Source organism: Carcharhinus amblyrhynchos, unplaced genomic scaffold (assembly GCF_965287045.1).
Source record: "Carcharhinus amblyrhynchos unplaced genomic scaffold, sCarAmb.v2.hapA scaffold_39, whole genome shotgun sequence".
NCBI lineage: Eukaryota > Metazoa > Chordata > Chondrichthyes > Carcharhiniformes > Carcharhinidae > Carcharhinus > Carcharhinus amblyrhynchos.
Window position 1 is genome coordinate 5,669,214 of NW_027649780.1, and position 25,800 is coordinate 5,695,013.

Consider the following 25,800-nt stretch of genomic DNA (forward strand, 5'->3'; position numbering starts at 1 on the left):
AAACACAGCTAGGTTGATCCTAATTGAGCTAAGAGACATTGTTTTACCTTCAATTGACCTGAAAGAAATGGCTTTGAAGAAGGAAATGCAAGTGTTGAATGTGGATGAAGATGTTCCAAGTATTTCAGTCACTGTCATGAATCAGACTGAGTTTGAGACGGGGGTCAATTGGAAAGATGATTTAAGATTTTTCCTGTGATAGAGACATATCAAACAGAGCGGGGATATACTACAAAAGTGAATAGGTGAAACTTCCAAATTTAGTGTATGTTAAAAAGGTTGGTTTATCAAATACACGTTAAAGGGTTGCATCCAATCGCTCAGTTTGAAGTGAGCCTCACATCTAACTCCTCTGTTCGGAGCTGATGGGATCTTTCTTGTGGATACATTCTCCAGACTCTCTCCTTTTCTGAGGGCTGAAAAATGTCTCCAAACGTACAAGACAAGACCTCTGCTGATTTTCACAAAAGAAACAAAACGGTCCCTTGAAATATCACGGAGATGTTTTCTCTGATACTGCATTTCTGAGCTACACAGCCAGCAGAGAAGTAACAGATTCAGGACAAAAATCCCACACTGGGAGTTCCAAACAGCGCACTCGTTGCGAAACCAAATCAAAAGTTCCGCCTCGAAAGTCTGGGTCACCGGCAGCCTCAAAACTAAAACAACATCAAGAACATTTGCGGAATGGTACTAGTTAACTCCAGTGTTCAGTTATACAGACAGCAACCTTCATAAATTTCATTACTTCAATGTGCTTTTTTCCTTTCGATGTGTTTTCTGTGACTGTAACATTGAACAATCATCTCTCCATATCCCCTCCCAGTTTTCTGGAGCTTTTGACCGCGGCCTGCTCACACAGATTATTTAAACAGTGTGTTGCCGAATAAGAGAAAACTTATACGCGTTGAACAGATTTCGCAAAGCGGTGACTGTGATCTTTACATCAACCCCAAGTAGATTTTCCCTCGTGCCCACTGAGCTTCAGAATGTTTCCTGGAGGCTGCTGTGGTTTCTGTCAGCAGTAACAATGCAAATTTTTCTGATGATAATACACAGATCAGGATTACTTTCCCCGACCACCTCTTCCACCTCCCCCAGTCTCTGAGACTGCGGCCGTTCCCCTATCAAGACATGACTGTAGCCATGCTCGGACCCTTTTCTTTCCATGTCACCACGAGATCGCCACCAAGTGGTCTCACAGAACTAGAGACACACACGGAAGTGAGGCATGAACATCCTGAGGGCAGAGAACAAATTATTAAAGGCGGGGATTAGTATCTTCAAATCTGACTCTGTGCTGATCTGTTTGTCGGACTGAAATCGGCAGTTTGTTTGTGTAGCTGCTCCTGGGAACAGTTTCATTCGAAGTTGCTTTGGTTTCCTTTCTCTGCGCATTGTGGCGACATCGACCGCGATTTTACAGAAGCGACAACAGACAGGAACTGCATTCTGCAGTAAAAAGAGCAGTTTTTGTACAGGGCTGAGCTTGTTTTCTGTCACTGTGAGTCTGAAAGCGCAGTAATACACGGCGGCGTCAGTCAGCTTCAGACCCCGGACAGTTAAACTAGTGAATTTATTCTCAGTCTGGAGCTCAACAGAGAAACGGCTTTTGGCAAAATCGGCTGTATCTTCACCACTGATCGAGCCTTTCCACAATATAAACTCAGGCTGTGAGTCTGGGTGCTGCCGGTACCAGTACAGATAGTAGTCGCTCTGTTTAGTATCATATTTACAATTTAAAGTCACCGCTTCTCCTTCTGTCCTAACATCTGAGGAAGGCGACTGAGTGACAGAATCTCCATGAATCAGATCTGAAAAATAAATATAAAAAGGTGTGACTGGCGAGTGTAGAACATTTTGTTTTACACCATGTTTCAAAAATGTAAAAAACAAAGTTGAAATGTGTTTGGTCCACATTTACCTGTCAGAAATATTACCCACACAACCCAGATGCTGAGCAGCCGCATTGTCTCTGTCTGCTCTGTAGAAGAGGAGTTGGGGATTTTGAAGACATGTTCTAAACCCCGCCCTCAGTAATCTGCTGTGAGTCTCAGGATGTTTTCACTTCACTTCCTGATGATCCCAGTGACATTGAGAATAGGCAGGCTGGTGAGCTGGCTGCCAATGGCTGGCTGCCAATGATTGGAAACACTCAGAGCCGGGGAACAGTCAGTGCTTTATGGAAGGAATATTTCCGTTTTACGCAGCAGATGGTGACAGTTAAACCCGATTCTGATTATTGTGACCGTCAAACTCAGGCTTGCTCCAGGATTTGGTTCATTCAGGATCAGTCCGTTTAAGCCTTACCATCGGCTCAGCCATGACTGCGAGATTTCCCTCATGCAACACTGAGACAATTATTGAACAGTTATTGCATTTTATGTCGGAGTGGTTGATTGACTCTCCACATTGTCAGCGTCCCTGCCGTTCGAAGAGAAACTCCCAATTCAAGGGTAAAGCGAGCATTTGTTGGTGAAGGAAGGAGCGGTTCTACCGCCGTTCAGCGGGTCTGATAATCAGTTATAGAATCCTTCCCAACATAGTTCAAAGGAAGGGACATGTGTTTGTGATGATATGCTTAAAAAGTATACCTGCCGCATTGGACAAAGGTACTGGCTGTCACTGTACATTCCGTGGAACAATGTTGAAGTATAAACATTTCCACTAATGTAACGTCTCTCAATGGCACCTCTGTTTAAAATTAACAACTTCAATCGGGTTCATTATCGTGTATTCAATGAGCCACCACCCTCGGAGTTTGGAATTTGTTTAAGAGACAATAATGTCAGCACTTCCAGTAACTCGATAATCGTGTGTTCAAAACACGAGAGTAAAGTTCAGACAGCAGATATACAGTCTCCTGAGGATATGTAAAGCTTGTCCTCATTACCTACAATTCAATACCAGCCGGCTAGGAAAAACTTTTCAGTGTCACTTCCATTCATAAAATAAATGAATATGGTGCTGAAATGATTACAGTGTAATAATTCAGAAAGCAGCTCTCACAATGGGTTTTCATTCACATTTTCATATCCTTTTCCACATCAGACACTCCTTCTGTCAATCGCTCTGGCCTCTGATCAATATCAGACTCCAATCCTGCTACAATGCGGGTGTTTTTGTAATGATTATTGGCCACTTTATCTTCTTCAAAACATTGAAGCAAATTGGGTTCAAGCATTTAAATTATCATTGCAAACAGTGCAGAAGGAGGCTATTTGGCCCATCAAGTCTGCATCCTTCGCAATCACACCGAGGCCCATTCCCCACAGTCCCTACTAGTTTCCCTAACACTAAAGGGCAATTTTGTATGGCCGATCAACCTAACTTTGGACTGTGAGGGGAAACCGGAAGACCCAGACGAGAAGATGCAGACTCCACATAGGCAGTGACCAGAGGCTCTGGCACTGTGAGGCAGCAGTGCCAGCGTGCCGCCCATTGGTGTCTATTCGGAGAAGTATTCCAATGGCGGTGGACAGAAGGGGAGAGAATCTTTGTTATTCATTGGTCTCGCCTGAGAGTTTCCTTTTGTGGCTCAGTAGAATTTTACAGGACTGATTTCAGATGCCGAGCAGAAAATTAGGTTCTGAATCGTTGAACTAAATATTGGGAAAAAAGTAAAACAATTACAGGTAAAAAGTGGAAACTGAAGGCAGCAAGGGACAGACTGGGAAAATAAATTGAAAGAAACAAGGACAATTAACTTGTAAACATTAAGGTTCCACAGATGTATTTGTGGAATCTATTTTTGATATGTTGCGAATTGAAATCATAACGTAATACAGTTCTCCGAGTGGACCTCACAATGTACTGTTGTGTTTTGTATTATTTGCAGGTTGAGAAAGATCCCTCTGGCTCTCGCACCGCTCAGTGAATTATTGCTGCTCTTCACCGGTGTGAGAGCGCCCTCTGTTGCTTAGTCTCTGGAGTTGTCGCTATGGAATTTTGACTGGGACCCGCTACATCTCTGCAGCTGTGTGGGGACTCATAACATTGAAATACACAGCGGTGTCGGAGATCAGGACTTGGTTAATCATTACCTCAGTGATCTTGGTAGTTATACTAAACTTTGATTTGAAAGTTTGGGCTTGAAGTTTGTTATCCCCCCAACGTGGTAGAGTATGTGAGAGATGGATACTCAGCGACAGCCTGATGTCCTCGCGTGTGAGTCGCTGAAAGTAAACGTGCAGTTACAGCAGGCAGTAAAGAAGAAAAATGATATACTAACCTTCATAGCAAGAGGATTTGAGTACAGGAATAGGGATGTTTTGCTGCAATTCTATCGGGCATTGCTGGGGCCATATCTGGAGTCTTGTGTGTAGCTTTGACTTCCTCATCCGAGAAAGGATGTCCTCGCTACAGAGGGAGTGCGGAGAAGGTTTACCAGGCTGTTTCTTGGGATGTTAGTTTTGTCATTTCAGTGGAGAATTAATCAGTTAGAATTCTATTTATTGGAGTTGAAAAGAGTGAGAGGAGATCTCATAGAAACTGATAAAATTCCAGGAGGATTACATAGACACATAGAAGCAGGAATACGCCATTCAGCCCATCGAGCCTGCTCCGCCGTTCATTTTGTGCATGGCTGATCATCAAATTTAATATCCTGATTCCTCTTTCCTCTCATATGCTTTGATCCCTTCAGTCCCAAGAGCTATATCTAATTTCTTCTTGAAATCAGAAAACGTTTTGGCCTTAAATACATTCTGTGGTAGTGAATTCTATACATTCACCACCCTTTGGCTGAAGAAATTTCTTCCCACCTCAGTTCTAATAGACTTACCCTTTTTCCTCAAACTATGGCCCCTAGTTAGGATCATAGAAACCCTACAGTACAGAAAAAGGCCATTCGGCCCATCGAGTCTGCACCGACTACAACCACACCCAGTCTCTACCCCCATATTCCTACATATTTACCCACTAATTCCTCTAACCTACGCATCTCAGGACACGAAGGCCATTTTTTACCCTGGCCAATCAACCTAACCCGCACATTTTTGGGATGTGAGAGGAAACTGAAGCACCCGGAGGAAACCCATGCAGACGAGGGGAACGTGCAAACTCCACACAGAGAGTGCTAACCACTTTGCTACCATGCCGAGTTCTGGATTCCTTCATCACTCGGAACATTCTTCCTGACTCTACAGTGCTTAAATCTGTTAGGATTTTAAAAGTCTCTATGGTATCCCCTCTCACTCTTCGAAACTCCGGTGAATACGATCCTAACCGATTTATTCACTCTTCATATGATAAATCTACCATCCCAGAAATCAGCCTGTTAAATCTTCGCTGTGCTCCCTCTCGATGATTAGACAGCATAGATCCAGAAAGAATTTTCCCGACGTCGGTGGAGTCCAGAACTAAGAGTGGCAGTTTGAGGGTAAGGTTTAAACCTTTTGGGACTGAGGTGAGCAGAGGTTTATTCACCCAGAAAGTAGCGAAGTCATGGAATTCACTACCACAGGAAAGCCGTTGAGGCCAAAACGTTGTGTGTTTTCAAGAAGAAACTAGATGTCGTTCTTCCTTCTCGAGAATTTTTGCCGAGTGATTCCTAAGTTTAGAATCAGATGATGCAGAAAATTCTCCAGAGGTCAGTTAATGTTGGTGGCAAATCCTGAAATCCGAATGGTTTTGAAATTCAAAGCATTTGGAGATGGGCATGATAATCAGTACATTAAGGATACACGGCGATAGCACGACTCGAAACAAATTCGGCCTCCTGGAGGAGAAATTAAACTAGTTCCACAAACCTGTCTCTTGTTCACATCAATCTGTATCCACATTGCTCCTGCTGCTTCCTCCTGTTAAAATGAGCAATGATACATTCTATTGCATTTTTCTTTTGTTCATTTGAACAACGAAATGTATTCCATGACCTTTAAAACAAATTAACATTTGGCAGTGGTGTGATTCGAACACACTCTTCCACAGTTATTTGCCATGCTGAATTTAGTGACATAAACTTGTCATCAGCGCTGCCAGAGGAAGCAATTGACGTCGTATCTGGTGTTGCCAGGAAACAGAATAAATGGAGTAAGACAAAGTCATAAATCCCATTCATCCTGCTCCACTATTTAATAAGATCAAGGCAAATAAAGTCACCATAGTCCCAGATGAACAAATGTTGTTATTTATTTTTCAGATAATAAAAGAATAACATTGCGGGTATTGAAATCTGAAATTAAAACAAAAAAATGCTGGATCAACTCAACAAGTCTGGAGAAAAACAGAGTTAACGTTTCAGATTTAAACCATCATCCTCCAGGGATATTCACCTTACTTGTGTAACTTCAGATTAAGATGCTACAGAAAAGTAAACGGAACAGATTAAAAGTTGAGGACATTCTTATTGAGCAGCTGAGAATGCTCGAGGGACCAAATGGCCCCCTTATGACCTTATTTCCCATATTCTAATCAGTGAGGTCAAGGCAATGGTTATGGTGATGTGAATGAGTCAGTGTGGCTGGATGATCTTATAATTTCAGGTTCTAGTATCTGTGGTGATTCGGCCTCTGCCAAATTTCCAACTGGTTTGCTCTTTGAGGCGGGCTTGTTTCTCCTGAGGCCTCTCCCACTCTCTGTGTGCCAAAGTGACTCAGCTCACCGATGTGAATAAGTTCGTTTTTCCAACACAAACCTGATTCACATTAGTTCAGAAGGTCATGGCAAAATGTTTCCGACAAAAATAATTAAGGCGAAAGATGTAAGAGGAGTTTGTTATGCTTAGAAGGAGCTGCGACAAAGAAGCGGAAGATATGAATGATGTTAGTGATGATTGACAGGAATGCATTGTAACCTTGGCGATTTTGTCGACCGACTACATTTTACACTTTGAAATCAGAATAACGAGATGCCATTTGGAAATGCACATTTGTTGTCCGCCTATTTTAGGACTCGAAGGAGCATTGGCGCAATGTGCCCGGCTAGCTCAGTCGGTAGAGCATGTGACTCTTAATCTCAGGGTAGTCGGTTCGAGCCCCACGCTGGGCGCCGTTCTTCTTAAAACTTTACTGGGTGAACACTGTTTCCCCAGAATGTCACCGCTTAAAATGAGTCGTTCTCAATGTTGCTTTGTTAATACCTTAATCACTATTTTCTGAATGAAAGGCGCCTCCACTCCTTTGGAAGTCGGACAGTTTTGTGCTGAATTCAGTGAGAAGTTTTTTTTTAATCATTTAGCACCAGATTTGAACCCAAATCTGGAAATTATGTGTGTAAGTGGAAAAAGTAAAATCTACTCCACTATTAGCCAGATTTTACCTTGCATCATCAGCTCTATTGTCAGAGTTTTGCAAACTATCACTGTCCTTTTACTGTTCTTAATTATCTGAACATGACATTTTCATCTCAACGCAAAATGGTATATCTGTCTTACTGGTGCAGGCAACTGATTAAATAATAGTTTTTGCATAACAATAAGTTTTTAATTCCCTGACCGGGAATCGATCCCAGGCTGCAGAGATAAAAACACTGAACTCAAACCATTAGGCCGCTAGGGAAGTTACTGTTGCTGCTTTCAAAAATCTAATTGATGTATTCAACCTTTGCCTTTTATTTTTCATTTCAGACATTGTTTCACACCCGAAATAGGATTCTGTTTCACAACACCGGGTTAAAGTCCAACAGGTTTATTTGGTAGCAAAAGCCATTCGCTTTCAGAGCGCTGCCCCTTCGTCAGGTGAGTCCCCAACTGACGAAGAGAAGAACAATATAACCTCAAACTCAGATCAAACTGTTCTCACTGTTATGTGTTGTTAGGGTCAACCCTCCTGACACCCTCCGCAGTGTGTACGGACGAAGGCTATTTTTCTGCAGGGATTGATATCAATGAGTGAAGTGTTCGGCCATTTCAGGGCGAGTGAAGAGGAACAGCATTTGCTTGAATTTGGAAACCCTTTAGGGCAGACCCCTTGAAAAGTGAGCATAGTGAATGCTGTGCCCGCCAGTGTCTCTGGTCAAAGGGCCTATCTAATGCGAATTATGGATGCAGACACTTCAGGTTCCGTTTGTGCCTCCTGGCCTGTCTTGTGTTATTGGAGTGGTTGCTGCAGCTGTTCCGGAACTGCAACTTGGAGCGAGGTTTTTGTACAGCGACTGTCATGTTTTGTCTCAGTGTGAGGCTGAGTCGCACAGTAATAAACTGCAGCATCCGCGTTCTCCGTGTTTTTAATGAGCAACTGGCCGCGTTTCGCAGTGGTATCAAGATTCAGTTCAAAACGACCACTTCGGCCTCTGCCAGACGTCTCCATTGTAATCCACTCCAGTCCCTCACCGGGTTTCTCTTTGTACCAATGCATCGCATAAAAGTCGGATACCTCGTAACTACAATCTAACTGCACGGAATACCCTCTCTGGACACTTTTCCGAGCGGGGGATTGAAGCACACGGTCGGAGAGACAAGGACCTGGAATAAAATTCACATGATGAATCATTGAAAAAAACATGAAAATAAAATTAACAATCAATTTTTGTTATTGGGTCCAACTCCTGTCCGTACATGTTAGCATCACCAGAATGAGAGGCAATAGATATAATTGCACAATGCAGTACATCATTGTATTTGAAATCTCAATAAGAAACCCGCACACAGTTCACAGCAGAAGGAAGTGAATGGGGAGGGGACATTGAAATGTCGGCTGATTTATATCAGTGACGCCCACACAAGTCTAGCTCGTGTAGTTTTGTCGCCCTTGCATTTCCCGGAAACGGATATTATTGATCTGATGTAAGTACAGCCTTTTTCCATAGCTTCTTATTTTACCGGTGGTCCATATTTGAACATATGAATTGTCTAAAGAGTAGTCGCGTCTTCCCTTCCCGGTGAGGGGAAGTGACGGGAACCACATCCCTTTGTTATCTTGACTGAGAGAAATAGCCAGTCGTCGAACTCTGTCAATCCCTTTACAGAGTGAATGGATCCTGAGGAACTGTAGTTAAGGAAAGACAAAATACGGAAAATTCAAACAGCTATTTCCCAGTAAAACTGCTGCCTCACAGTGCCACAGACCAGAGTTCGATTCCCTGCTTGGGTCACTGCCTGTTCAGAGTCTGCACGTTCTCCCCATGTCTCCGTGGGTTTCCACTGGCTGCTCTGGTTTCCTTCACCAGTCGGAAAGACAAGCTGGTTAGATACATTGGCCATGCCAGATTTTCCCTCAGTGTATCCGAACAGGCGCCAGAGTCTGGTGACTAGGGGATTTACGCACTAGTGTATTTGCAGATGTTAATGTAAGCCTACATGTGACACTAATAATTATAAGAACATAAGAAATAGGAGCAAGAGTAGGCCATCCAGCCCTTCGAGCCTGCCCCGCCATTCAATAAGATAGTGGTTGATCTGAAGTGGCTCAGTTCCACTTTCCCGCTTTCTCCCCATAACCTTTAATTCCCTTGTCCATCAGAAACCTATCTACTCGTGACTTAAATATATTCAGCGAGGGAGCCTCCATCACTTCAATGGGCAGAGAATGCCAGAGATTCACAACCCTTTGAGTGAAGAAGTTCCTCCTCAACTCTGATCTAAACTGCCCCGCCCCCCCCCCCCCCTTATTTTGAGGCTGTGCCCTCTAGTTCTGCTATCCTTTCTAAGCGGGAAGAATTTCTCTACCTTTACGCTGTCTAGCCCCTTCATTATCTTGCAAGTCTCTATAAGATCCCTCCTCAGTCTTCTAAACTCTAACGTGGACAGGCCCAGTCTATTCAGTCTCTCTTCATAAGCTAACCCCCTCATCTCCGGTATCAGCCTGGTGAACCTTCTCTGTACTCCCTCCAAGGCCAATATATCCTTTCGCAAATACGGGGGCCAAAATAAATGTTAAACTTAGTAAGGTATGTCTGTGGCTATACGCTTCACAAAATAGTCAGCACATCGGGGAAAGTCTAATTGCCTTTTTCTTACAAGATGGAAGAAAACTGTGGGAAAGTTCACTCTAAAAATGTCAACCTATTCAGAAAAACGAGCATATGTGTATTGATTGATTTGAATGAAGCTGTAGCTGGTATCGCATTGACCCAGTGTGTCTCAGTCACACCGTGTGTCCCTGCTCATTAAACACTCCAATGTCTGATACCGCCGCGTTCACAACGCTGGAAATGTAATAACTTCCTCTATGGTCAAAATAGTCTGAACCGCCCGTAACTGTTGCGCCAATATGATCGATTTTGAGCGCTCTTTTAGTTTAGTTGTCTTTACTAGTGCACACCTTAGGTGCCAACGGTGTTTGCAATCAACTTGATTTCAATTAAACAATACTGATTATAACTACCACCTCTGTCACATATGAGTGCAAGTTTATCGAACATACTCCCTGAGAGTGAGGTCACATTGCAATGCTGAATGTCTATTCAAGCTGACACGCAATCTGAACAAGAAGAAAGAACAATATAGCACAGGAGCAGACCCTTCAGCCCTCGACCCTGTGCCGATCATGTTTACCTACCGAAATCAACCGCTTACATCCCTCTATTCCCCGTTTGCCCATGTGTCTGTCAAGTTAAGTCTTAAATGTGGCTAACGTAATTGTCCCAATCACTCTGCAGATTATGAACAATTTTATAACCTGCTCATCCCAGTGATCAATGTGGATGGCCATAAAACATTAGGCAACGGTCATGGGTGGAGGGGGGGCACTGGTGGTGTTGGGATGGCGGCGTGGGTTCGTTGGGCCGAAGGGCCTGTTTCCCGTGCTGTTTTTTGTTCTTTGTTCTGTTCTTTGTTCTTTGATATCCGTCTGTGCCTGCCTTCATTCTGTTGTGGCACACTTTTGTAACAGTCGCGTTTAGTTCACATTGCATGGCCTGATTAAAGTCATTGATCGAGTCGTAGAGGTTTACAACATGGAAACAGGCCTTCTGGCTCAACTTGTCCATGCCGCCGTTTTTTTAAACCCCTAAGCTAATCCCAATTGCCCACATTTGGCCCATATCCCTCTATACTCATCGTACCCATGTAACTATCTAAATGTTTTTTAAAACACAAGATTGTACTCACATCTACTACGACTTCTTGCAGCTTGTTACAGACACGCATCACCTTCTGTGTGAAAGAAATGCTCCTCTGCACATTTTTGTATCGCTCTCTATGCTCTTTAGTTTAAGACTCCCTTACATTTGGGAAAATATATTGACTATCCAGCTGATCTGTGCCCTTCATTATTTTATAGGTCTTTATAAGATCACCCCTCAGCCTCTTACACTCCAGAGAAAAAAAAAAGTCCCAGTCTATCCAGCTTCTCCTTATAATTCAATCCATCAAGTTGCGGGAGCATCCTAGTAAATCTTTTCTGCACTCCTTCTAGTTCAACAATATCTTTTCTGTAATAGGGTGACCAGAATTGCATGCAGTATTCCAAGTGCGGCCTTATCAATGTCTTGTAAAAACTTCAACAAGACGTCCCACTTCCTGTATTCAATGTCTGACCGATGAAACCAGGCATCCCGAATGAATTCTTCACCACTCAGTCAACCTGTGACTCCACTTTCATAGATCTATGAACATGCACGGGAGATCTCTTTGTTCAGTCACTCGCCCCAACGCCCTACCATTAACTGAGTAAATCCTACCCAGGTTCAATCTACGAAAATGCATCACCTTGCCTTTGTCTAAATTAAACTCCATTTGCCATTCGTCAGCTCACTGGCCAATTGATCAAGATCCCGTTGCAACTGGAGATAATTTTCTTCACTGTCCACTCTGCCACCAATCTTGATGTCATCTGCAAACTTACTAACCACGCCTCCTATATTCCCATCCAAATCATTAATATTAATGATGTAACATGCCCTCATCCCAAATGTGTCTTTCACATATCCTTGCATTATGGTCCGTTTGCCTCGTGTCTCTTCATAACCAAAGGATATGGGGAAGGCAGGATCAGTCTACTGAGCTGCACAATCAGCTTTTATCATAATGAATGTCGCAGCAGGCTCCAAGGGCCGAAGACTCTTCTGCTCTATTGTTATATGTTTCTAGAATCTGTGTCTATCCTTCTGAATCTTAACACTATCCTCCTCAGTGTTTCCCACTTTGAATTCCATATCTCGATGTGTTGAAATAATCTCTTTTCTAAAAGTTGGAGTTATTTTTCTGCACCATAACGAGTAAGGGCCCTAATATTGACTCCAGGTAACATTGTTGTATGCACTGCTGCAGGCAGAATTAGTATCGTTCACGGCCTCTCACTGCTTTCTGACTGTAATCCACTATAAAAGTCGCACTGTAGCTATCCCTTTAATACACGTGGCGCAGCTTCCGAACAACTTCATAAAATGAGACTTGATCAAATGTCATTCATGACAAACCAGCACCTTCATGTTCGTGCGCCCTTTGTTACTTAGATAATGAACCACATTGAGTTTACCAAATATCTTTTTCCATGATCATATTCGTTTTTTTGCTTGTTTATGTTTTTGATTTAATTTGATTTGATTTGTGATTGTTACTTGCATTTGTATACAGTGAGAATCGTGGTTTCCTGTGTGCTTTACAGACAAGCATACCGTACATGGGGAATGAAAGTAGAGAGTGCAGAATGTATTGCTACGGTTATAACTTGGATGTCGAGAAATACCAACTTAATGCGAGGACTGTCCATTCAAAAGTGTCATGGCAGTCGGAAAGAAGCTGTTTTTGAGCTGTTGGTCTGCAATCTCAGACTTTTGTATCGTTTTCCCGAGGGAAAAGGTGGAAGAGAGTATGCCTGGTGTGTGAGAAATCCTTGATTATACTGGCTATTTTTCTGTAGCAGTGGAACGTGCAGACAGAGTCAATGGATGGGAGTCTTGTTTCAGTGATGGACTGGGCTTCATTCACAACCCTTTGTAGTTCCTTGCGGTCTTGGACAGGGCAGGAGCCATACCAACTAGTGATAAAACCAGAAAGAATGCTTTCTATGGCACACTTGTAGAAATTTTGATGAGAGTTGTAGTGGACGTGCCAAATTTCCTGAGTCTGCTCAGAAAATAGGGGCGTTGGTGGGATTTCTTAACCATAACTTTAACATGCAGGGAACAGGACAGGTTGTTGATAATCTGGCTGCCGAAAAGCTTGAAGTTCTCAACCATTCCTACTTTGTCCCCACTGATTATACAGGGACATGGCCTCCAACATGCTTCCTGAAGTCGATGACTATCTCCTTCGTTGACGTTGAGGGAGAGACTATTGTCGTCACACCAGTTCGCCAGATTCTCTATCACTTTCCTGTACTGTGTCTTATCATTGTTTGAGATCAGACTCACAAAACGGGTATCACAAGCACATCTGAAAATCGAGTTGGATGTGGAATTTGGCCGCACTGTAAAGGTATACAAGGAGTTTAGTAAGGGGCTGAGGACACAGCCTTGTGGAGCACTGGTGTTGAGGATAATAATGGAGGTGGTATTTTTCCCGATCCTTCCTGACTGCGGATTGCAGGTTAGGATGTCTCGGATTTAAACCAAGAAGCAAAAATTTCTGTCCTCTGTTGTGGCCTGTTGTGATTTCTTCATGGTTAATATTGCGCTGGTAAATTTTCAGATGCTGGTTTTATCCCCTTCTGCTTTTTAAAGCAAGTTGGAGCATTTTCAACCTCCATTCTTTTGATACCATTCCCATATTCATTGGATGATTATGGAATGCTCCCCACCATTATTTCCATTATTACTGCCCTTAGCCTCCTGTGTGCTGTTCAGATGGCATATATCTTCTGCGATATTATTATATAAATAAGTTTTGGATTGAAAGGAGTTAACAGAACTTGTTTGTTAAGTGAATGCAACTAATGTCAGTCTCAATGGAACCTGAATGTGGCACCAGGGATGTTCCCATTTCTATTGGTAAGGGACCTCTTTTAGCACAATAGCGTGAGCGGGTACATCACCTCCAACATTGAAAGAGACCCGCAGCTCCACAGAGGAGAGCAGAAGAGGTCAGAATCTGAGAGCAACAGATTGGAGTGGAGACGAATCTGAGAGCAATGGATTGCAATGTTACAACAGTGGATCAGAATCTGACAACAGTCGGTTGCAATGTTACAACAGTGGATCAGAATCTGAGAACGGTCGGTTGCAATGTTACAACAGTGGATCGGAGTTTTTCCATGGCATTTTTCATGCTTAATCAGGATCGGATGCCATTAACATTAGCCATGTGGATCGAAAATATAATTATCGTTATTCAAGCAGGTTATTATCCCATTTTGGCAATTGTTGGTGTCCCCGGTAAGTTTCCTTATGAATTTGTTATTCCATAAACAATGTTGAATTATTTTTGCTCTTTTCACATATATTTTGGGAAAAAAATGAAGGCATTTTCTTCAGATCCAGTCATCATGATTGTTATATGCCAATTCAGTAATGAGATCATAACAACATCAGAACTAATAGCAAGAGTAGGCTATCTGTCTCTTCGAGCCTGTTCCACCATTCAACGAGACCATGGCTGGTCTTTCATGGACTCAGCTCCACTAACCCGACCACTCATTATAACCCTTATTTCCTTTACTGTTGAAAAGTTTATCTATCCTCGCCTCAAAAAGCATTCATTGAGGCAACCTCAACTGCTTCACTGGACAGGGAGTTCCACAGATTCACAACCCTTTGGTTGAAGAAGTTCCTCCTCAACTCAGCCCTAAACCTGCTCCCTGTTAATTTGAGGCCATTTCCCTTAGTTCTAGTTTCACCCGCCAGTGGAAACAACTTCTCTGCTTCTCTCTTATCTATTCCCTTCATAACCTTACATGTTTCTCTAAGATCTTCCCTCAGTCTTCTGAAATCCGATGAGTATAGCTCCAGTCTACTCATTTTCTCCTCATATGCCAATCCTCTCAACTCTGGAATCAACCTTTATCTTATCCAGCAGCCTTTGGTGCGGCACCTTGTCAAACGCCTTCTAAAAATACACCACATCCATTGGTTCCCCATTGTCTAATGTGCAGATAGTGTTCTCAAAGTATTCTACCAAATTAGTCAGACATGACCTGTCCTTCACGAACCCATGCTGTGTCTTCCCAATAGGACAATTGATATTCAGATGTTTCGCTACTTCTTCCATGATGATAGATTCAATACTTTTCCATGCTGCAGAAGTTAAGCTAACCAGCCTATACTTACCTGCCTTTTGTCTACCTCCTTCCTTAAACCGTGGCATCACATTTGCTATTTTCTGCTGGAACCACCCCAGAGTCCAGCGAATTTTGGTAAATTACTGCTAGTGCATTTGCTATTTCTCCTGCCGTCACTTTTAGTGCCTGGGATGCATTCCATCAGGGCCAGGAGATTTGTCTACTTTTAGCCCCATTTGCTTGTCCAACGCTACTTCTTTAGTGATGATGGTAGTTTCTAGACATTCACCTGCCATAGCCTTCGTGTCATCAATTACTTTCATGTTATTTTTGTCTTCCACTGTGAAAGCGAACACAAAATATTGTTGCATTGCCTCAGCCATTTCCTCGTTTCCAGTTATTACATCTCCCTTCTCATCCTCTGAGGGACCGATGCTTACTTTAGCCACTTTTTTTTCATTTTAGATATTTGCAGAAATGTTTTCTGTCTGTTTTGATATTCTGGGCTAGTTTACTCTCATAATCCATCTTATTTTGCTTTGTAGCTTTTTTTCCTGGCTTTCTGTTGACCTTTAAAGATATCCTAATTCTCCAGCTTCCCACTAGTCTTTGCCAATTTGTATGAATTTCCTTTCAATTTGACACCCTCCTTTATTCCCTTAGAAATCCATGGCTGATTATCTATTTTCCTATCGCCCTTCCTAATCACTAGTGTAAATGTTTTCTCAGCACTATGAACAATTGCTTTTAAGATCCTCCACTGTTCCTCAATTATCCCACAATAAAGTTTTTGCTGTTAGGCGACCTTCGCCAACTCTTCCCTTAATCCAACGTAGACTCCTTTGTTTAAGCACAAGGTACTGATATTGGACTTTACCGTGTCATGCTCCATCTGTATTTTACATTCAACTACACTGTGATCGCTTCTACCACCCTAACTGTAAAATTATTAATTATTCCTGGCTCATTGCACCCTACCAGATTTAGGATAACTTGCTCCCTCGCAGGTTCCATTACATACTGTTGAAACAAGCTATCGCGGAGACATTCTATGACATCCTCCAAAAGACTACCTTGACCAACCTGATTTGACCAATTTTAATGTTGTCCTAGCCATATTACTCCAGTTCCACATGTTCATGAATGGCAGGTCAACAAAATCTGTCTGCATCTCAACACACAATTTGTGCTCAAAATTATTCCTCTGCTCTCTGGCCTACAATGGTTTCCTTTAGGCAGGAATTCCTTTTTATTATTGTCATGCTTGCAGTTAAATTCCTCTGTGGCTCCATCCCACCAAATAATCCCGATTGCCCTCTCCATTCCCCATATTCCAGCAAACAGTTACTTTACCTTTTGCTTATGGATCCTGTTATGTTGCGAGGAAGTTAATGAAGCTGCTGTGTATGGGTTTCTGGATGTTGTGCTGTGAGCTGTTGCATACATGCGTTCCTGTCAGAAGACATTTTGACTCAGTTCTCGGTAACATATCCGAAATGCAAATTCAGTAGATCTCGGTATTCAACATGACCAACAAACGGAACAAGCGCTGCAGAGAAGAAGCTCTGCAAAGCGCGAGATGGAGAAGAAACCAGTCCCAGCTTTTGCCAACCTTCACATTACCAAGAACAAGGACACCAAGCGATGCTGATTCAACAAATCTATGGTCATAGATCTGTTCTGCCTCCTTGAACAAGACCTGGAGCCTCATGTCAGGGTAAAGGCAATGTTGTCCATGGCAATTAAGTTCAAAGTTTCCGTCAACTTCTCTGGATGTGGAAATTTTCCAAACAGTGCATATGACATGTCCATTCCCATTCACAGATTATTCTCGCAGCTCTGTCAGAAGGAAAGAAGTGGAAAATTGAGTGATGGGCAGGAAAACAAGCCCCAGAGACTGAACAATATTTCGCTTTTGAAATTGGGAGAGAAAAGATAAGTTTAACTCAAGATTGAAGTCAAAAATAAAACAGGAGCTGGAATCTGAGCAGGGCACAGTTACTGATTATTACAGCGTGGTGCACAGATGTTAGAGTGGTAATGGAGCTGAAGTGTGGATGGAATAATAGCTGCTCTTCACAACAGGGGAAATGTTCTTAATAAACCAGCTCCCACAGCTCAACAATGCCTCATCGATCAGCAGCATGTCTGTAAGTATTTGCAGTTGACAGATCAGAATTCTTATCTAGTGGTCACTTAGGGTCGTATTCAACAATGTAAAATAACGCCTTTAATGCCGTTCTAAGGTGAAGAGGGCAGGTAAAATCACCCCTGAGCTCTTCAGAATTTAAACTCGAGCCCACACCCAACACAAAGTTGGACATGCACCCTTATCTTGTCCCAGTTTTTCCCGGATGAACATATGGTCGGACTTATGTGAATATGAGATTGAAGGTTTCAAAACTGGAGAATTAATCCGACTTGAGTTTAACAGGCAAACCCAGCCCATCATCCGTCTATCCGTCCCCGCACTTGATTTAAAACTTGTCTCTTTAGTTTATCATGTTTTCCATGTTCTTCCCTTCAAACTCCTTTGAAATTATCGCTCATCTATCCTCTGCCCGTAATAGAATCGCCAACTCTTGCTCCTCTAGTTTCTCATCAGCTAATCGTTTGCTTCTGGGTCTCTCCATCACCTTTGCATGCCACATCATTCTTGCCTCCTCTCTCTTCTCACGTTTTTTTTTCACATCTGCTTCTCCCAGATTTTAAAGAACAAAGAACAAAAACAGCCCAGGAAACAGGACCTTCGGCCCAACGAGCCCGCGCCGCCATTTTAACATTACCAGTCCCCCCCCTCCACCCATGACCCTTATCTATTGATTTATGGCAATCCACATTGAGGCAAACTAATTTAGGGGCAATTTATTACATCCCATCAGCCCAATAGCGCATGTTTGGGGTGTGGGAGGAAACCGGAGCACCCGGAGAAAACCCACGCAAACACGGGGAGAACGCGCAAACTCCCACAGACACTGGCCCAAATCCATGTGTCTTCAAAGCACACAGTGATAGTCACTGAGCTGTCGTATTACCCAGCATCTGGTCCAGTTTAAGCACACACTAACGACAGCCCAAGTACAACCCATCGCGTGTATGCCCCTCATTGGACAACAAGGTGGACCGACTTAAAACCTGCGAATTAAAAGAGAAAAACCATTATTATCATACCATATCCACTTACATTACCAGGGACGCCCCAATGCTAATGAACCTTATTTAAAACAATCTCCTATATCCACCCATCTCCAACCCACTCATGTGCCTGTCTAAGTTATTCTTAAACAACTCTAGCGTGCTTGCCTCCACCACCTTACTTGGCAGAGCATTCCATACCCCCACTACCCTCTGTGTGAAAAACCTCCCTCTAATATCTGTGTTATACCTCTCCCCCCTCACCTTAAGCCCATGGCCCCTCGTACATGTGTCTCTAACATAGGAAATAGCTTACCTCTGTTTACTCTTTCTTATATACCTTTATTAGATTGCCCCTCAGTCGCCGTCTTTCAAGGGAAAACAGCCCCAATTTGTTCAATCTTTCCTCATACCCCAGTCCTTCCATGCCAGGCAACATCTTGGTAAACCTCCTCTGCACTGTCTCCAGAGTCTCCACGTCCTTCTAGTAGTAAGGCGACCAGAACTGGACGCAGTACTCTAAATGCGGCCTAACCAATGTTCTATACAACTGCAACATTAGCCTCCAGCTCTTATATTCTATACCCCTTCCTATAAAGGCTAACATACCATAGGCTTTCTTCACAACCTTCTGCACTTGTACTGCCACCTTCAAGGACTTGTGCACTTGCACCCGCAGGTCTCACTGCGATTCTATACTCCTTATGGGCTTACCCTTTATCATATAACTCCCCCCTACATTATTCTGGCCAAAATGCTTCACCTCAAATTTATCCAGATTAAACTCCATTTGCCATATATCTGCCCAATCAACCAGTCTATAAATATCCCGTTGTATTTCACAGACCTTCCTGTTTCTCCTTTCTGGTCTTTTTATTTCAGTACATCACAGCATGCAATAGCGCATCTCATTATTGATTCTATTAAACTGGCAACTTGCCCACAGCCTGATGTATTCTTTAGTGTTTATTTTCCTTCCTTACAGCGAACTTAATCACGATTGTCATTCTGAAGTGCAAAAAATGTGGTCTCTCCAAATGTGTTGCTTGTTATCTGGTGGCGATGTCAGTGGCTGATCTACTAGTCCTTATCCTTGACCTGATATTGCGACAAATTCCAGCAGTTTATAAGAAATCGTTTTATTTCCTATATTCCATTCCTGTGTGCAATGTTCACGCTGTTCTGCTCTATGCAGCTACTGACTGTTCAGTCTGGTTCACTGTCACTTTCACCTTTGATCGATTTGTGGCCATTTGTTGTCAGAGGCTGAGAAGTAAATATTGCAAGGAGAAAACAGCAGCTGTGGTTCTGGGAACAGTGGCAGCTCTGAGCTGCCTAAAGAATATTTTCTGGTTCTTTATGTTATTAGGTGATTATACATTGTTAAACGACCCCTGGTTTTGTGCTTACAGAAGAGGCATTCTGTTCTCTACATTCTGGGTATCAATCGAATTCATCCACAACATTCTAACGCCATGTGTTCCATTTGTCCTAATTCTGTTGCTGAATGTTTTCACAATCAGACACATTTTGATGATGAGCAGGTCCCGCAGGAGATTACAGTGTCAAAGCAGTGACGAAAATTACAAAGATCCGGAGATGAAGAGTCGAAGGAAATCCATAATTTTAGTGTTGGCTATTTCAGTCAATTTCATTCTTTTATGGTCAATGTTAATGATATTTTCCATATGGAGACGGATGCAAGATTTAGGGTTTCGGTCTATGCACTTAGATTTTTATGTTCTGGAATTAGGCTTCATGACGCAACTCCTGAGTTGCTGCACAAACACTGGGATTTACACCGTCACCCAAACTAAGTTCAGAGAGCAGTTGAAGAATGTGGTGAAAAAACCCTTCATCGTAATTGTCCAATTCATTCAAAAATGAGACCAACTGAAATAGTGAGGGTTTGCAAAGTGTACCATTTTAGAAATGTCCAGGAGTACTGTGATGGGGCATTGAAAACAAAAAAACATTGCAATTCCTCCTCTCTGGTTGGCCAATCCAACTGTTCAACACCCTGATGCTTCACACAAATTCAAAAGAAAGCAGTCCCTGTAAGCTCTGCTTGACAAGTGTTGGTGCAAATATTCATTAATCCACCATTTCACGCTCATTAGGTAGAAATCCTCACCTGCTCACCCTATACGAGCTGTGACTACAGGGAGAGTGGGAGGGGCTGGAGCTTTGGTAGAAGATGTGAGACCATTCAGATGTCGCTAGAGAGAGGTGACATCTATTTAATCCCACAGAATTCAAACTAAGGAAGTGGGGTAGGGCAGGGTGGTGGGGGCGAGTTAAGGGAGATGTAAATATACAGGGCATCCGAGCTCACAATGGACGCTCCACAATCAATATTTCACACTGACACAGTCAGATTGTCTCTGAGCTCACACTGGATCCCACATTCCATATTTCACATGGCCATGGAGATATACTGTCTCTGAGCTCGCACCAAATGCACCACACTCAACATTTCATACTTACGTCATCTACTCATACTGTCTCTGAACTGACTCCCGCACCATCTACATTCAATATTTCACATGGACATAGACTCACATTGCCTCTGGATTCACAGCTAACAATCAAGGACAGACAAACATCAAAATTGAACATTTTCATCAGTGAAGGGTGATGAATAATTTGCAATGTCTATGTGCACACGTGTGTGTGTGCCTGTGTGTCCGTATGCACGTGTGTGTATGTATCTTTGTTTGTCAGTGTGTATACACATCTCTGTATGTCTATGCATCTGTTAGTATCAGAGTGTGTGAGGGCAAATAGTTCTGTCTGTTTCTAAGTGTGTTTTGTCTGTTTGCATGTGTGTGTGTTTATGTGTGTGTGAGTGTGTCTGCCTCTATCTCTGAGCATGCCTGTGCCTGTGTGTGCATATGTGTGTATTTTTGTGTAAGTATGTGCCTATGTGTTTGCATGTGTGTGTGTGTGTGTGTGTGTGTGTGTGTGTGCACGCGCACGCGCGCGCACGTGTGTGTGTGTGTGTGTACGCGTGTGTGTGTTTTCGTGTCTGTGTCTGCAGGTGATAGGAAAGTCTGGGTCCTGATTGCTGAAGGACTGAAGATGTTTTGCAGACTGGTCACTCAGTCTTCATTTGGGCTCCCTGATGTATGTTGTCCCCGCGTCTGTTTGGGTTCCCTCTAGGTGCTACAGATTTTCTCCTACAGTCCAAAGATGGGCAGGTTAGATTAATTAGCCATGGTGAATGCACTGTTAATGGGGGTAGGTGTTGGAAATGTCCTGGGTAAGATACTCTGTCAGCACGTTAGTGCAAGCTCGATGGATTTATAGCCTCCTCCTGCATTGTAGCGACTCTATGATTCTAAATTAGTTGTGTGTGTGTGTGTGTGTGTGTGTGTGTGTGTGTGTGTGTGTGTGTGTGTGTGTGTGTGTTCGTGTGTATGTATGTGCATACTCGTGTGTGTGTGAGTGTCTTTGTGTGTGTGTGTGTGTGTGTTTGTTGGTCGCCATTCAAATGTATTAACAAGAAACATTGTTTGGTCACAAAGAAATTCTCCTTGTTCCCTTTTCTTTAATTAAAAAATGTCAGGATATTCCAAGCATATGTATGACACAAAATAATTCTTTCTCTATGCCGCTCAAGCAATCTTTTTCAGAAGTCAAAATTACAGGTGGGTTTACTTATCAGATGTAGAAAATTGCCAATAGAAGCAACGAGCCTGAGGATTGTGAAATAAACAGAAGAAGACAAAATGATTACGGGGAAATAGTGTATGGGAGTAAAATGGCAGGGAACATTAGACATACAATGGTAGCATGGTAGCACAGTATTTAGCACTGCTGCTTCGCAGCGGCCCAGGTTTGATTGCTATCTTTGGTGACTGGATGAGTTTGCATATTCTCCCTGTGTCTGCGTGCGTTTCCTCTGAGTGCTCCTTGCACATTCTATGTTGTTGGAAGAATTCACCAAATAGATGCCGGACTGTGGCGACTTGGGGGATTTCATGGCAACTTCATTGCAGTGTTAATGTAAGCCTTCTCTGTGACTAATTAATAAATAATTTTTCATCAGCTAGTTATAAAGGCTTGTATGATATCTGAAGAAACAAAGATTAGTAAAGACAACTGTAGGTAATTTGCATTCAGAATCCAGAGAAATAATAATGGGGAACAAAGAGCTATTGGTGGAATAGAAGACAAAGTTTGACTCCATCTTCACATAAGAGGACACAAATATCCTCGAATAAATGTTACGAAACAAAGGGAATAGTTGGAAGACGGCATTGAAGAATACTAGTACTAGTAGGAAAATCATGCTGGGGAAATTAATGGGGTTAAATGCTGAAAAATCACTAGGGTCTGATAATCTACATCCCAGAGTATGAAAGGAAATGGCCCTGGAAATATTGGATGTATTGGTGGTCATCTTCGAAAAATCGATACACTCTGGAGCAGCCCCTATAGAATGTAACCCCTATGTATACAAAGGAGAGGAAGGTAACTTTGATGAATTACAGCCTGATTTTTTGTATCAGTGAAGATGTTAGAGACTGTTATCAAAGATATGATAGCAAAATATTTGGAAAGCGTTAACAGAGCTAGATGAAGACAGCATGACCTTAAGAAAGGCGTGTCATTCACAACAAACCTACTGGCGTTTTTAGCAGATGTAATTAATAGGATAGGCAAGGAGAGGGGGGACCAGTGTACTTAATGTATTTTCACTTTCAGAAGACATTTGAAGGTTCCCCATAAAATATTAGTAGGCCAAATTTAAGGACGTTGTAGAGGGAGTAACGTATAGGCACAGGTATAGAATTTGTTGACAGATAAGAAACAGAGAGTGGAAATAAGTGGGGACTTTTTTTCTGAATGGCAGTAAGAGTCCAAAATTATTTATTCGTCACAAATATGCTACATTAACACTGCAATGATGCAATGTAGCACACTCCAGCTCCTGTTCGGGTACACAAACCTGAGGGAGGATTTATTATGGCCAATGCACCTAAACAGAATGACTTTCGGACTGTGGAGGAAACTGGAGCATCTGGAAGAAACCCACATTGATACGGGGAGAACGTGTGGACACTGTACAGGCAGTGACCCAAACCGGGCTTTGAACCATGCTCTGTGGCCTGTGGGATCTGGATGAAGGAATCAGTTGTAGCATGTCCAAAATGGCTGGCGATACAAAGCTTGGCAGAATTGTGAGCTATGGGGTGGGGGTGTGGAAGGGGGTGGTGGGGCGGAGAAGGATATGGTATGGAGCTTCAGTGTGATCTGGACAATCTAAGTGAATGGGTGAACACGTGGCAGATGCAGTATAACGTGGCTAAATGTCCAGTTAGACACTGGCGTGTAAAGCAGAAAACAACATACATTAGGAAGTATGATGTTTGCATGAATCTGGGTGTCCTTGTACCCCAGTCAATGAAATTTAGAGATATGTACAGCAAGCAGTTAGGAAGGCATTTGTTGCAAAAAAATTTGAGTTCTGAATTAAGGAAGTCTTACTGCAGTTATGCCGGGACTTCATAAGATCACACCTGGTGTAGAACTGTAGTTCTCTTCTCCCTTCCTAATAAAGTGTGCATGGGGAGAGCAGCTGATACCGGGATTGGTGGGACTCTCCTATGTGGCGAGATTGTTTCGATTGGACCTTTATTCACTTGAATCACCGGATGAAGTTGCAGTGCCTTGAAAGCTGATGATTCCAAATAAACTTGTTGGACTTTAACTTGGTGTTGTAAGACACCTAAACGTGCCCACCCCAATCCAACGCTGCCATCTCCACCTCACTTATTCACTTGACTGTAGAAGGATAGTGGAAATCTGATTGAAACATATAAAATTGTGTTTGAAACATATAAAACATGTAAAATGAGGGCAGCATGGTGGCATAGTTGCCTGTTGCCTCACAGCGCCAGAGACCAGTGTTTGAGTCCCAGCTTGAGTCACTGTCTTTGCAGAGTCTGCACATTCCTCCCTTACTGCGTGTGTTTCCTCTGGGTGCTCCAGTTGCCTCCTGCAATCAGGCACGTGTGCTGATTAGGTGCATTGGCCTTGCTAAATTTTCCCTCAGTGTACCTGAACAGGTGCTGGAGTGTGACCATGGGGCATTTTCACAATAATTTCATTGCAGTGTTAATGTATGCCTACTTGTGGCATCTTATAATTAATTAAGCAAATTCTAATAGGGCTGGGCAGGCTAGATGAAGTAAGGATGTTTTCGTTGGTTAGGGAGTCTCAAACCAGGGATGCAGTCTCAAGACACAGGGTAGCCAGTTTAGGACAAAAATGAGGAAAGGTTTCTTAACTTCAGAGGCCAGTGAACCCGTGGAGTGCTCTAGCACAGAACGTATTCAAAAAATAAATTGAATTGATTTGTGATCAGATTTTAATGATATCAAGGGCTGTGGGCAGAATGTAAAAATGTGACTTTGAGTTGGGAAATAATCCATGATCATGATGACGAGTGGATCAGGCTCGAATCGACTACTCCAGCTCGTTGTTTCTTTGTATTTAATGTTTAACTAATGTTATGAGGACCAGGGTGCGAATCCCACCACTGCAGATGGTGGAATTTGAATTCAATAAAAAAAATCTGGATTAAGAATCTATTGATGACGATGAGGCTATTGTTGATTGTTGTAAAACCCCATCTGGTTCACTAATATTTAGGGAAAGAAATATGCTGTCCTTACCTTGTCCGACCTACATGTGACTCCAAGTCACAGCAACGTGGTTGACTCTCAACTTCTCTCCAAGGACAACTAGGGATGGACAACAAATGTTGGCCAACCAGCGAAGCCCAAGTCCCACGAATGAATAAATAAAACTGTGTTTACCCTGTCTGTCCTAAATGTGAGTCCAGTTCCACAGTGATGAAGTCGACTGTTAATTGCCTCTGAAATTGCCGAAATGGTCATTCAGCTGGTTCAAAGATGTTGCAGAAGGACAAACACAAATAAAACCGACCAGAGAGCTTTTTTCTTTTCAAAAAGTTGATTCACAATCGCCTTCTCAGAATGGGGAATTAATGCTGACTTTGTCAGTGATGCCCACTCCAGAGAATAAACATTCCGGAAATCTAAAATCTAGATTTCAGAAATCTAAAACAAAACCAGCAAAAAAGGCAGGTCAGTGGGCGTCAGCAGAGGGTGAAACATCTTGTTATTTCAGGTCAATGACAGGATGTAAAATCTCGCTGATATAATTCTATAAAATATGGCTCTTCTCCCCTTTCTGGGCCATTCATTCTTCAACTGAAATCACAAAATTATTACTCGTGTATTACATCTTAGTTTGTTGGAGCTTGCTGTGCAGAAAACACTTGCTGTATTTCCAACATTTCAGTTGTGAATAAAGTCAGCGAAAATACATCAGTAAGTTTTAAAAGTTTTGGGGCGACCTGGGGTCAGGTAAAGCGTTATAAAAATGCAAGTTCTTTCCAAGTGTTAACATTATAAAAGGCAAGGTCTGTTATGTTGAAAGCTCTGAGATTAATGTGATTATGGTCACTCCTCTGCCTGATGTTTAACCTTGCCTGGTTTTAATAGATTAAATCATCAATCACATTGACATTCTGTTGAATACCAGCACGTTCAAATATGTTTTGTTCATTGTGACATCAGAACATTCAGAACAA

General features: G+C 42.6%; 1 protein-coding gene and 1 non-coding gene across 2 annotated transcripts in view; both read left to right on the top strand.

Moving 5' to 3' along the window:
- LOC145363699 (uncharacterized) overlaps window positions 1-25,800 on the top strand; it is a 375,177-nt gene that overhangs the window by 71,245 nt on the left and 278,132 nt on the right. The gene's annotated exons all lie outside the window — the stretch shown is intronic.
- trnak-cuu (transfer RNA lysine (anticodon CUU)) lies at window positions 6,918-6,990 on the top strand. Its single transcript has one exon. It is a non-coding gene; the product is annotated as a tRNA-Lys (tRNA).